This window comes from Sus scrofa, chromosome 5 (genome assembly GCF_054392235.1).
Source record: "Sus scrofa isolate SSC_HxYL_T2T_F1_AM1 chromosome 5, Sscrofa_HxYL_maternal_Yorkshire_Landrace_v2.0, whole genome shotgun sequence".
NCBI classification, from domain to species: Eukaryota; Metazoa; Chordata; class Mammalia; order Artiodactyla; family Suidae; genus Sus; species Sus scrofa.
This window is the reverse complement of record NC_139387.1, coordinates 34,414,537-34,427,291: the sequence shown is the minus strand read 5'-3', so window position 1 is coordinate 34,427,291 and position 12,755 is coordinate 34,414,537. Positions and strand designations below refer to the sequence as shown.

General features: G+C 42.2%; 1 non-coding gene across 1 annotated transcript; it reads right to left on the bottom strand.

The window, feature by feature from the left end:
* Nucleotides 1–338: 338 nt before the first annotated feature.
* LOC146403314 (U6 spliceosomal RNA) lies at nt 339–445 on the bottom strand. The gene has a single exon (XR_014804709.1). It is a non-coding gene; the product is annotated as a U6 spliceosomal RNA (small nuclear RNA).
* Nucleotides 446–12,755: the final 12,310 nt, after the last annotated feature.

Below are 12,755 nucleotides of genomic sequence, written 5' to 3'. Positions count from 1 at the left end.
GGTACCTCATAGTGGTTTTGATTTGCGTTTCTCTAATAATGAGTGATGTTGAACATCTTTTCATGTGTTTCTAGGCCATCTGTATGTCTTCTTTGGAGAACTGTCTGTTTAGATCTTCTGCCCATTTTTTGATGGGGTTGTTTGTTTTTTTTTGGTATGGAGCTGCAGAAGTTGTTTGTAAATTTTGGAGGTCAATCCCTTGTCAGTCGATTCACTTGCAAAGATTTTCTCCCATTCTGAGTTGTCTTTTCATTTTGTTTAGGGTTTCCTTTGCTGTGCAGAAACTTTGAAGTTTGATTAGGTCCCATTTGTTTATTTTTGTTTTTATTGTCAATACTAAAAGTATGGAACGCTTCACGAATTTGCATGTCATCCTTGCGCAGGGGCCATGCTAATCTTCTCTGTATCGTTCCAATTTTAGTATATGTGCTGCAAAAGCGAGCACTGTCTATGTGTTTAGATGTCTTCCCCATCTTCCACCTATGATTGGGTTCTTTTTAGTCTTTAGGGGAAAAAAAGATAATTCTGTTGTAAAGCTTTTGAAAAATCTCATAGCTAACTTTTCCTTTAAGTCTACAAACTATGTTTGGAAATGTTAGATGTTGGAGAAAAGACTTTTAATATGGCACCTAGAATACTGGCACATATAAAAGCACTCCAGTTTAGTTTTATTTGTTGGGTGGTCTATCTGAAAATGTTGTACACAAATACAGGTTGGTTTCAATTAACATGAAATTAATAGAGACTAAAATAATCATGAGACTTAAGGCTAAAAACGTTTTCGAGATCACCTATTTCAACCTTGTGCTTTTTAACAGGTAAGGAAACTGTTGAGGTCCCAACTTTCCCAAGATATTAGGAGTTCATGACCCAGTCCAGAGCCCAGATGTCTTTATTCTCAATCTTCTTCTAAACCATAAGGCAGTGACAACTCCCCACACAAATATAACATTTTAACGAATGTCAAGATTCATTCTTTATCTCTCTAAAAAGAGGAGCTGCTAAATGAAATGATGGATGGAGTGTGGTTAGTCGTCTTTTCTGCAGCTCTGTTTCTGCTGTGGTTGATAATCAGACCTTTCCCATTAGTGGCTATACCTGTTTTCCTCATAGGCAGTATAACATCTCTTAGTTAAAATGACAATAACAAACTTCTCTTGCCTTGTGCCCCCATAAAAGGCTGGATTTTGTTTGTTTCTTCTGTCTTCTAATTCGCTCTGTGTAGTTAGCAATTCTTTTTATATTGTATTATTTTTACTCATAAAGTGAACACATGTATGTTGTAGAAAATTAGACAACCCAGGAAAGTCTAAATGAAATATTCATAATCATTCATAATCCAACGACCCAGAGAATATGTATGTTTCTTTGCTTTCATAATTGTCTTAATGTTATATAGTTTTACATTATTTTTATTTAACTTTACTTCGTGAGGGTTTTCCCCATGCCACTGAAAAATCTTTAAAAGTGTTGTTTGAAAAGTTCCGTCATATTCTGCCCTGTGGGTAAACTACATTTTCTTGTTTGCCAGTCTGCATATTTAAATGTATTCTGAAATATTTGGGGGGGATATGATTAAAATATTTCCTTGTGATATTAATCTCTTACTAATCCTTATCCGACATATTCTTGTAGAAGAGAATGAAATTTCTTAAAAAGACTCCTGATCCATACTGCTAATTCACTTTCCCGAGAGGCTGAAACAATCAATAATCCTTCCAGGAGTGTGTGAGATTGCCTGTCTGGGGCACACTGGGAGGGCTGTAAATCAAGCTTTTAAAACATTGCTTTCAGTGTGTCACTCTCCAGCTAGGAAACTCCCATGGCTGCAAGATCAGATCTAAGCTTCTTACTGTGTCCATGCTTCCATTTTCTGCCTGGAGGCATCAAGGAAATAGCCCTAGACTGGACCAAGTGTCAGGAAACTAGGGTTCAAATCCCAGTCCTGCCACTTAGTCATAAGTGACCTTAGGCCAATAACTTGATTTCTTTAAGCCTGTTTCCTCAGCTTTAAAATGGACATGATAAAACAGTCCTTGATGTGTGGGGCTCCTGTGAGATAATAGAGGTAAGAAATGTTTTTAATCTGCGGAACACTGTGTGAACATTAGCGGGTGTATTGTTATTGAGACTCCTAGGGGTAGTGTGGTACAGTTGTTAGTGCTGTCCACAAAATTATTTCTGATACCTTCTAGGCTCATGGTAGAATTTCACTTTCCCACCCCTTGCATTTGGATGTGGCCACATGACAGAATTCTGCTAATGAGATGTGAGTGGAAGTGACACACGCACTTACGTGCAGCATTTTTTATGAGTTAAGCCTTAGGCAGCCACTCTCCCATTCTCTCTCCCGTGCAAAGGTCAGTGCTGCAGATGGTTGCTGCACGAGCCCCGAGTCCTGGAGAGGGAACATCAGGGTGCAGGGGAATCCCCAGCCACCCTGGGATGGGCATGCATCATGAGCAAGAGTTAGACTGTTTTCTAAAGCCTGACATTTCAGGTCGATACTGCACTTTGACCTAGTGGTACCAGCCTCGTCCTTGCCCATCTTTCTCTGTAGGCTTTGAGCTTATTGAAATTCTTGGAACCCTCTTTTTCTTTAACTTGGCACCATTCACACTCTTGGTATTTTCCTCCATACTTAACAAATCCTCTGTCCTGCCTTCTCCTCCTTCATTTTCCACTCAAATATGCAAGTAAGGAGTTCCTATTGTGGCGCAGTGAAAATGAATGCGACTAGTATCCATGCGATTGTGGGTTCGATCCCTAACCTCGCTCTGGGGATTGGGAATCTAGTATTGCCGAGAGCTGTGGTGTGGGTCCCAGACTCGGCTCAGATCTGGCATTGCTGGGCTGTGGTGTAGGTTGGCAGCTGTGGCTCCGATTCAGCCCCTAGCCTGGGAACTTCCATGTGCCATGAGTGTGGCCCTAAAAAGCAAAAGCAAAAAAAAAAAAAAAAAAAAATACAAGTAAGATAAGCCTCTGAACTCATCCACTCATTTCATTATATGCTTACCTGCTTACCTTCACCAACTTTGTTTACTCTTGTAGCTTTAAAATATCATGTGTCTTGAAGTTCCCATGGCGGCGCATTGGTTAATGAATCCGACTAGGAACCATGAGGTTGCGGGTTCGATCCCTGCCCTTGCTCAGTGGGTTAAGGATCTGTCGTTGCCATGAGCTGTGGTGTGGGTCGCAGACGCGGCTCGGATCCTGCGTTGCTGTGGTTTTGGCATAGGCTGGAGGCTACAGCTCTGATTGGACCCCTAGCCTGGGAACCTCCATATGCCGTGGAAGCAGCCCTAGAAAAGGCAAAAAGACAAAAAAAAAAAAAAAAAAAAAAAAATCATGTGTCTTTTAACCATGTATATTTGAAATAAGATTTGCAGTTTGAGGATCACTGGTCTACCCTTTTTCTGTGGCTTGAGAGCAGGGACCCTCCCCTGGAACCAGATATCCAGCTGGCTCTTGCACTTGTCTACCTGCCAGGAACCTCACCTCTCTATGCCTCTGTTCCTGCATCTATAACATGGGGATGATTGTAGTTCCTACATCATAGGTGGTTGTGAAGATCAAATAAAAAAGTACATGTAGGAGTTCCCGTCGTGGCGCAGTGGTTAACGAATCCGACTAGGAACCATGAGGTTGCGGGTTCGGTCCCTGCCCTTGCTCAGTGGGTTGACGATCCAGCGTTGCCGTGAGCTGTGGTGTAGGTTGCAGATGCGGCTCGGATCCTGTGTTGCTGTGGCTCTGGCGTAGGCCAGTGGCTACAGCTGCGATTCGACCCCTAGCCTGGGAACCTCCATATGCCGAGGGAGAGGCACAAAGAAATAGCAAAAAGACAAAAAAAAAAAAAAAAGTACATGTAAAAAACTTCCAGTGCTTACCTAGGATACAGTGAGCCTACTGTAAATGGTGGTGATTGGTTGTTACACATCTTCTTTTCTCCCCCCTTCACTCCCCAAGTTCTATCCATAGTTTCTGGTAAGATATGCTTAAAAGTAGAAGCCCCTAGAGGTTCTGTTGTGGCAGAGTGGGTTAAGGACCTGACGTCATCTCTGTGGCCTTGCTCAGTGGGTTAAGGATCCGGTTTTGCTGCAAGCTGCACGTAGGTCATAGATGTGGCTCAGATCTGGTGTTGCTGTGGCTGTGGTGTAGGTTGCAGCTACAGCTGCGATTCAGCCCCTAGCACTGGGAACTTCATATGCTGCAGGTGCAGCCATAAAAAGAAAAAAAAAGTAGAAGCCCCATAATAAATGTTTATTGTAGGTCTTACCTTGCACTGATGGCTGATATCAGGAGTGAAAAATTGGTACCCTCACCCTGAAGATGCTTTGTGCAGTGTTTGTTTTTTTAATTAAATAGTGTCTTCTGTGGGTCAGCCACTTCTCAGTTCACACAGTAATCCCTATCCTCTATCGTTTTATATGCCATTACCTGACTTACCCTGGGAGGAAAATCTGCTCTCCTCGCACTCACTCGTCTTTCCCTTATATACTCCCGGCTATCACAGCTGGGCATATCTTGGCTTCCTTTGGCTTTTCCCCAGGAATATCTTTCTTTATGGTTAAATATACATAGCATGAAATTTACCATTTAAACCGTCTTTGAGTGTATAATTCAGTGGCGTTAGGTACATTCACAATATGGTCCAGCCATCACCACTGTCCATTTTCAGAACTTTTCCACTGTCTCAAATAGGAACTCTGCCTGTCCCTGTTCAACTCCACATTCCCCCCTCCCCTCAGCCTCCAGTAACCATTGTTTGACTTTCTGTCTCTATGAATTTGCCTCTTCTAACTATACCTCATGCAAGTGGAATTATACAGTGTCTGTCCTTCCGTGTCTGGCTTCTTTCATGTAGCATAATGTTTTCATTTTGTGGCATGTGTCAGAATTTCACTCATTTTAATAGCTGAATAATATTCTATGGTATAGATATACCACGTATTGTTTATCCATTCATCCGTCAGTGGACATTCAGGTTGTTCTGCTGGGAATATCGTGAGGCCCATGGTGCTGCCTCATCCCAGTCCTCTAAATCAGACCATTTTCCCTTCTTGAAACTCCTTTGTCTGCCTCAAAGTCTTATCCTGAGTGATGGAAATATTGGGGAAGGAGCAAAGAGTGAGGTCACAGACCATGTAAGTGTGAAAGTGATCTTTATTTCTTTTTGCAAACAAATGTATGATTTTAAAAACTACTCCTAGTTAATACTTTTAATCATGCTGTAGGCTTCACTTTTTTTTTTAGCTGATTTTATATATTTTTCAATACTTTTTGACTGTTACAAATAGCTTTTTGGTTATCGTTTAGAAAGTTGGTTGTAGGAGATACACAGAACCCTTCAATGCTCTACTTCTGCTGACTTGTGACATGTATGATTTTGTTTGGGATTTAACTTCTGAATTTGGGAGGTTGCATATCTCATGTCTTTGAGTATTTTAAGTTTTTCCAGGGAGTTATTCCATGGTTTGGTATATCCAGATAAAGACCATACATTTCTTAAAGAACTTGATGCATACTTGGCACTCCTTAACTCACTTCCTTTTACTCTGTTTCTTCCAGCAACATCCAACACAATATCATGCAGCTGGTAGGCATGCTGTATTTTACTACTTAACAACTTGGTTAGCCTATGGATTCCAGCTTTTCAGAGTGCTTGCTTTTTAAAAATATTTGACACTAACATATTTGAAATACCCCATCTTCCCTTATAACCATCGGCATTCTAGTTAGGATTCGTTCAGTACTGATCCTGAGCTATATTACAAAGCTATGCTTCTCTCTTTTTTTGGCCGCACCCATGGCATGCAGAAGTTCCTGGGCCGGGGATTGAACCTGCACCACAGCAGTGACAATGGCGGATCCTCAAACCTCTGAACCTCCAGGGAACTCGAACATTATCCACTTATATCAGACCTAAATATAGAAAAATATTTCAGGGGCAGAGGATGAAGTTTTTCCTTGCTAAATTTTATCTTTCTCTGTGAGCGCTGCTAGTTTGCATGCCTGGTTTATGTCGTAAAATATTTTAGTGCTTATTATAGCATCTTAACTCCCTAAGATTTACCAAGGACAAATGTGATCTTAATATTATATTGTATTTCATTTCGCAGGTTTGTTTCATAACCTCAATAGTTATTTCTATTTGCAATTCAGTTTCCTTTCTAAATGTGTTAATAAAACACTCGCATTAAGATTGGCTCGACTCCAGAATCTGATACGGTCATTCTTCAAGTAAGTGATAAAACTCGTGACAATATAGCACTTGGAGATCTTTGGATGCATCCTAACTATACAAGTGGGGAAACTCTTAGTTCCTTATAGAGTTAAATTAAGGTCAGACCTGGTTTCCGACACGAAGTTCAGATGTATTGGCAGATCCCCATGCTTGCATTTATTATACTGTAATTTGGGGCTTAAAGAGTTATATCCAGTCCATCCCCAACATCTGGATAGTGTTTATAACGATCACATTTGATCCTAATGTAATTTTGTTGGGGAATTCACTAGAATTCCTCTGTTGGCTACATTACAACTGAACATGAGATCTGCTAAAATATTACCCCAAACTAGTGAATATCCACAGAGAATACAAAAATAGATAGATTTCATCCCCCTCCTCCCGCCTGCCACTAAGGCATCATGTTCATCTATCTGGGTTTCCTTGTCTCCATTGATAAAAATGGGGGTAAGGCTTTAGCAGCAGCCAACATTCATCAAGGGTTTTGAACCTTGAAAAGCAGAGCAGGCACAAAAATCTTTCAAGGATGATTACTGCACACGTGCAACCACAATGGCAGCATCATAGACTCAACAGATAGGGATGACATGAGCTTGGAGATCTTTCCTTTCATTTTCATTTTGATTTAGATGCTATTCCTTAGGGTTAGGAAAACATCAGTTGGAAAGTGGAGCCAAAGGATTGATCTTAACCACCCTCCCCCATCAGAGGAAGCCCCAAATGAATCAAGTTGAACCTTTTAAGGGTTGTAAAGGGAGCCTTTAATTATATGAGGGGGACAAGGGGGAGGGCACGTGGGAAGTTTGGCAATGCAGTTTCAGGACCTCCCGGCCCTGCCAGCAGGAAGATTATTAGCAGATTTCATGTAATTTGTGCATAGCCATGTACTCTTCCCATGAAATAATTTTAAGATGCAAAAAGACAGATGAGAAAAGGAAAAGACAGATAGGGAAGGACAGAGACTATAACAGTCTTTAGAGAGGGAAAATTATTTCATTAAATCTAAACAGCATATGCTTTTCTGCTGTATAGCATATGCAAGTCTATGCAAATTATTTAATAGCAGTGCACTCAGAGTAATTTCCATTTCCTCCCTCGCTTGTGATGGGAATATTCCTTTTAATCAGATTAGATGACATCCTCTGCAAACTTTTAGGGGTTTCAACTTAATTTACCATGCTAAGTAGTTAGGGTAATTTGAAATAAAGCAATCAGTGGGCTGAAATGAAGCCAAACCTCATTTCTGTCTTTGAGATGAGGAGCTGGCCGGCTGTGTGAGCCCCACAGGACTTCTTTCCTCTCCTCTCCTCTCCCTGCTCCCCAGCACCCGATACCTCAGCAGAGTTACTAATGGCCAGTTCCTCGTTTTGATGGCACCTAGTCAGATCTGTTTCCCATCCACAGAGCTTGCTTGCAATGCTGCATTCCATTGGCCCTCTCTTGGCTGTCACGATTTATGGTGCTGCCTCAAGCAATGATGGAAAGATGAATTCACACTCCTTAAAAACTTTTTCACCAGGGGAGGTCGTGGACTCCTGAAGGGGTCTTTAAAATGCTCTGAAGGGGCCCTGCAGATACTCCCAGTCTAGAGGTTCTGGAGAAAGGGAGCAACATCCAGTCCAGTACCATGGATGGGCAAGGAGAGTCCTGTCGGGGAAGAATTCATGGGGGACACACACCTGAAGGTGACAGCCTCTTATCTATGGGGCCTGTGCTGCGGGAGTAGTGCCTTGTGAAACTATGAAGCTTGCCTTGGGGTGTTGCTCACAGTCGTGCGGTCTTTGTGTCTCACCATTCCAGGGGATGCCATTGTCTAGCCATCATGGGACGATCTGGACTGTTGATACCTACAGTTGTCCAGCAGATGGCAGTAAAGGGTCTTGAGGAGAGAATTACTTTTAAATTACAACAACCTGCAGTTTAGACTAGACAAGAGGCTGCTTGGCTTTCCTTTCCACTGGTCCTCTGTTTTATGGGTGGTGGTGTTTGGGGAAGGGAAAGATTTTAATTGCTTAAATGAATTCCCTGAAAAGTGTTAGCAGATGAGGTTTAAACATCATCGGTACCAAGGCTGCTAGGGATTTACTAGCCACTGGGATATAAAAGAGAAATTTAATGGTGAAATTTCATGTACCAAGACAAGTAGTAAAAGTTCCTTTCCTTCTTTTTTCTTCACATCCACCTTCCCCTCATGGTAATGCCTCAGCCGGGGTCTTGATTTTGAGGCACTGAGATCTGCTCCCTGTGGCATAGAGAGGCGTTCCTCATTAAAGGTTTGTTTACAACCTTTGGATGTGGCAGGGATGGAAAAGAACAGGCTGCAATCAATTAACTCTTTAAAAATAGGACATCATATAACCAAAGCCAGTCCCTTTCTCCATGCAGGGAGGAAATCAGGGCTAGGGTTTTCTGATCGCCTACTGCGTTTTTCCATCCCTCGTTTCCCTTAATCCAGAGGCAACCCTTAAAGCAGTGATCATTTCCCCCATTTCACAGAGAAGAGAACTTCAGGGAAGTTAAGGGACCCACAGGAAGTCTCTCGGTTAGCTTGTGGATTCAGATCTTAACCTGGCTGACCCCAAAACTCACCCTTGTGTCACTAGAGCACTCTACCACATGACTACTAAAAAGGAGACCCAGGGAGAACTTCTTTCTTATTATTTTGCCTTTTTGTTGACTGGGTAAAATACATGCATGATAAATTCAAAGACATAGTCACAGATAGGTTTCTGTCCTTTCACGCCTCCTTCCCCAGCCATATTCCCACTACCTACCACAGTCAAAGTTTCCTATGTATTCTTTCAGAAATATTTTATGCTTTTATAAACATATACATATATATTCTTTTTTTCCCCTCATGTAAAAGGTAGCACACTATACATAGTTGCTTCTGTCTTTTTTCACTTAATAATGTATCCTGGAAGTGAGCTAAATAATTCTTTTTAACAGCGGCTGAGTTGGGAATACTTTCCATTGTATGTTTGTACCATTATTTTATTTAGCTGAAATTGATTTATTTAACTGATGTATTTGTTTAACTGAGATTGATGAACCCAACAGAAGTTATATTGTCAAATGACTATATTCCTGTCAGTGTAGCCAGCCTTTACAAATATCTTTTTTTTTTTTTTGTCTTTTTGCCTTTTCTAGGGCCGCTCCCATGGCATATGGAGGTTCCCAGGCTAGGGGTCCAATGGGAGCTGTAGCCGCCGGCCTACGCCAGAGCCACAGCAATGCAGGAGCCGAGCCGCGTCTGCGACCTTCACCACAGCTCATGGCAACGCTGGATCCTTAACCCACTGAGCAAGGGCAGGGACCGAACCCGCAACCTCATGGTTCCTAGTCGGATTCGTTAACCCGGGAACTCCCTTTACAAATATCTTGATAGGGAGTTCCCGTCGTGGCGCAGTGGTTAACGAATCCGACTAGGAACCATGAGGTTGCGGGTTCGGTCCCTGCCCTTGCCCGTGGGTTAACGATCCGGCGTTGTCGTGAGCTGTGGTGTAGGTTGCAGACGCGGCTCGGATCCTGCGTTGCTGTGGCTCTGGCGTAGGCCCGCGGCTACAGCTCCGATTCAACCCCTAGCCTGGGAACCTCCATATGCCGCGGGAGCGGCCCAAGAAAAGGCAAAAAGACAAAAAAAAAAAAAAAAAAAAAAAAAAAAAATCCTGATAAACAAATACCTCAGAACTGTAATAAGCATATGACCTCCCAGAGTTACTTAATAGTGGGTACATTTTTTAAGAAAGTTGTTTTGTTTTAAAAATATATTATCAGTTCTAACATATGCCTACACACATATACATGTGCACACATACACACTCCACCACCACCTGAACTAGAATTGAAAGTTACCAAAGAAGGGTACTAAAGTTGTTTAAGAAAAGTTAGCAGTGCTTTCAGGATCCTTATACCTCTTTTTATAGTAGTTGAACAATGAAATGCAGTCTGTTGTCTGTCTAAACCTCACCTCTTTCTTTGGAGTAGATGAGATTAGATCAGTAAGAAAAAAGAAGGAATAGATCAGCCCCAGGAGAGAAAGAGAAGGAAATAATAATAAAAGGACTTCCAAAATCTCTAAAGATAAGAAGTCCAGTTATTTTCAGTCTCTCTGGTTAGGAAGAATTCTTTTCTGGCTGATGTGAATACTGCTTGGCTTTTAATGTTAAATTACAACTTTGGAGTTCCCTGGTGGCCTAGCAAGTTAAAGATCTGGTATTGTCACTGCTGTGACATGGGTTTGATCCCTGGCCTGGGAACTTGAGCATGCTGAGGGTGCAGCCAAAATAATAATAATAAACTTTAAAAGTGCTTGAGAGTTTCCCAAAAGGTGGAATTTATCTCCCATTAATTTTGTATACTCCTCAGAAGTTACAGGGAGCTTTTAAAACACAGCAGTTGTTTTTGCAATATCCACCCTTATTTAAGTATGGGCCCTGTCTAGGAATTTCCAGTGTATCAGTTTAATATCTGTGATGATGATACTTTCAAATACCCGACAGAATTTTATTTTTCCTCTATCTTAGGTTTTCTATTCAAATGACAAATCAACCAAATATCCGTTAAGTATTAACATCTATTCAGTATTTCCAGTATGGTACTTTTATTTCCACATTTGTGCTATTAACCAGAATTTCCCCTATTTCCAGGTACCCCTCCCAATCTATTACAAGTAGCCATTTGATCTGGAAGTCCAGGGATCCTGCAGCACCAACTACCTTCCCTGCTCCTCCCTTAGCCCTGCAGTAACTCAAACCATATCCCGTTCCATCTCTGTACAACCCTCCTTCCCCCTCATCTAAAGACTGTGGTATGAGCCTCTGGAAAGGTTGATGCCTCTTGCATTTGCTGGTTGCAGAGGATCTCGAACGCAAGGACACTAAAGCATAGGAGCACAGAGTGACCTCTGTTTGACTTAAAGCAGAAGCTACCAGAATGGAGGGGCTACAGGGAACACATGGCATGAGCTGGATTATGTAGAACCATGAAGTTTGAGATTTGGAAGAAACCTTAGCCTAGAGATTCCCAAGCCTGGCCATGAACATCAACTGAGAAATATTAAAATAAACCACTCTCTCTCTCTCTCTCTCTCACACACGCACACACACACATACACACACACACCCTGGCAGGAATGAATTCACACTACATCATGCAGGTGCAAGAAATGTCACATCATTTATCTAAATCACACAAAACCAGTTCTGAATGAGGTAGGGGGACTCCACTTCGCTTTGGGTTGTGTAAGTGTTCCTGGTCACTTCCGTGTGGTTATGATCATCAGCTGTTCCTTCAGAGATGTTGTAGCACAAGCTCAGTGGCTTGTAACAGTGAATTTATTTCCTCCGCTCACAGGTCTGCACATTAGATGGGGCAGATCTGTTTGGGCTGTGGATTGGGTTCAGGTGTGCTCCACGAGTCTTTCATTTTCCTTCAACCAGCAGCCACCCAGAACATATACTTCTCATGGAAAATGCTAGGAATGCAAGAGATAGAACAAATCATGCAAGTCCACAGCAAGCCCCTGCTGCATTCACACCCACCAAAGTAAGTCATGTGCCCAGGCCCAGTGGAGGCAGGGAAGTATCCTCACCTGTAATGGGAGGGCACTGCAAAGCTACATAGCAGGTAGTAGGGACCTAGAGTCCTATTACAAGTGAGTGAAGAATTGGGCCAATAATCACTACCTTCATCTGGCTGCCAAGACATCTTACTCATGATTTTCTACTTGCCTCACTGGATATTCCTTCTAAGTTGTTTTTTTTTGTTTTTTTTTTTTTGTTTTTTGTTTTTTTTTTGTAGCTCCTTCTCTTCCCAAGCATTCAGCATTAGAGATTCCCAGGGCTCATTCCTTGGCATTCTCCTCTATTTGCTTGTATTCCCTTTTCATCACATTGTAGACTCAGGGTGGTCAAGAAGACCCACATTTTCATCTCTAGCCAGTTCTGAGTTCCAGATGCATTCCTCCTCTTGGATGCCTCACAGACATCTCGAACTCAGTGTGTCCTTTCTAAAACTGCTCTTGCTGTAGCCTTCTCTCCTTCAGTGATCGGAAAATCCACCTTCCAGTCCTTCAGGTTGATCACCCCGGTGTCAGTGAGTCCTCGCTTTCTCTCACATTGTTATCCAATCTTTGAGCAAATCCAAAGGTTCTGCCTTCCAAAGAGACCCAGAATCTTGCCACTTCCTACCACTGTCACAGATTACTCCTTTTGTCTGAGCTATGGCTGTTTCACACCTGCCCCACTAACATGACCTCCTAAGAGTTCTCCCTGCTTCTACTTTTGCCACCGACAGTCTGTTGAGAGTAATTCTTTTGAAATATAACTCACATCCTGTTATTCTTCTGTTCCAAACCCCATTTCGCCCAAACTAAAAGCCCTAGTCCTTGCAATGACCTGCAACCCCAGACATCATCGGTCTTTGACCCTTCTTTCTCTGACTGTCACCTCCTGCCATTCATTCTATTCTTCCCTTCCTTCCCTCTCCCCTTTCTGGTCTCCTCATT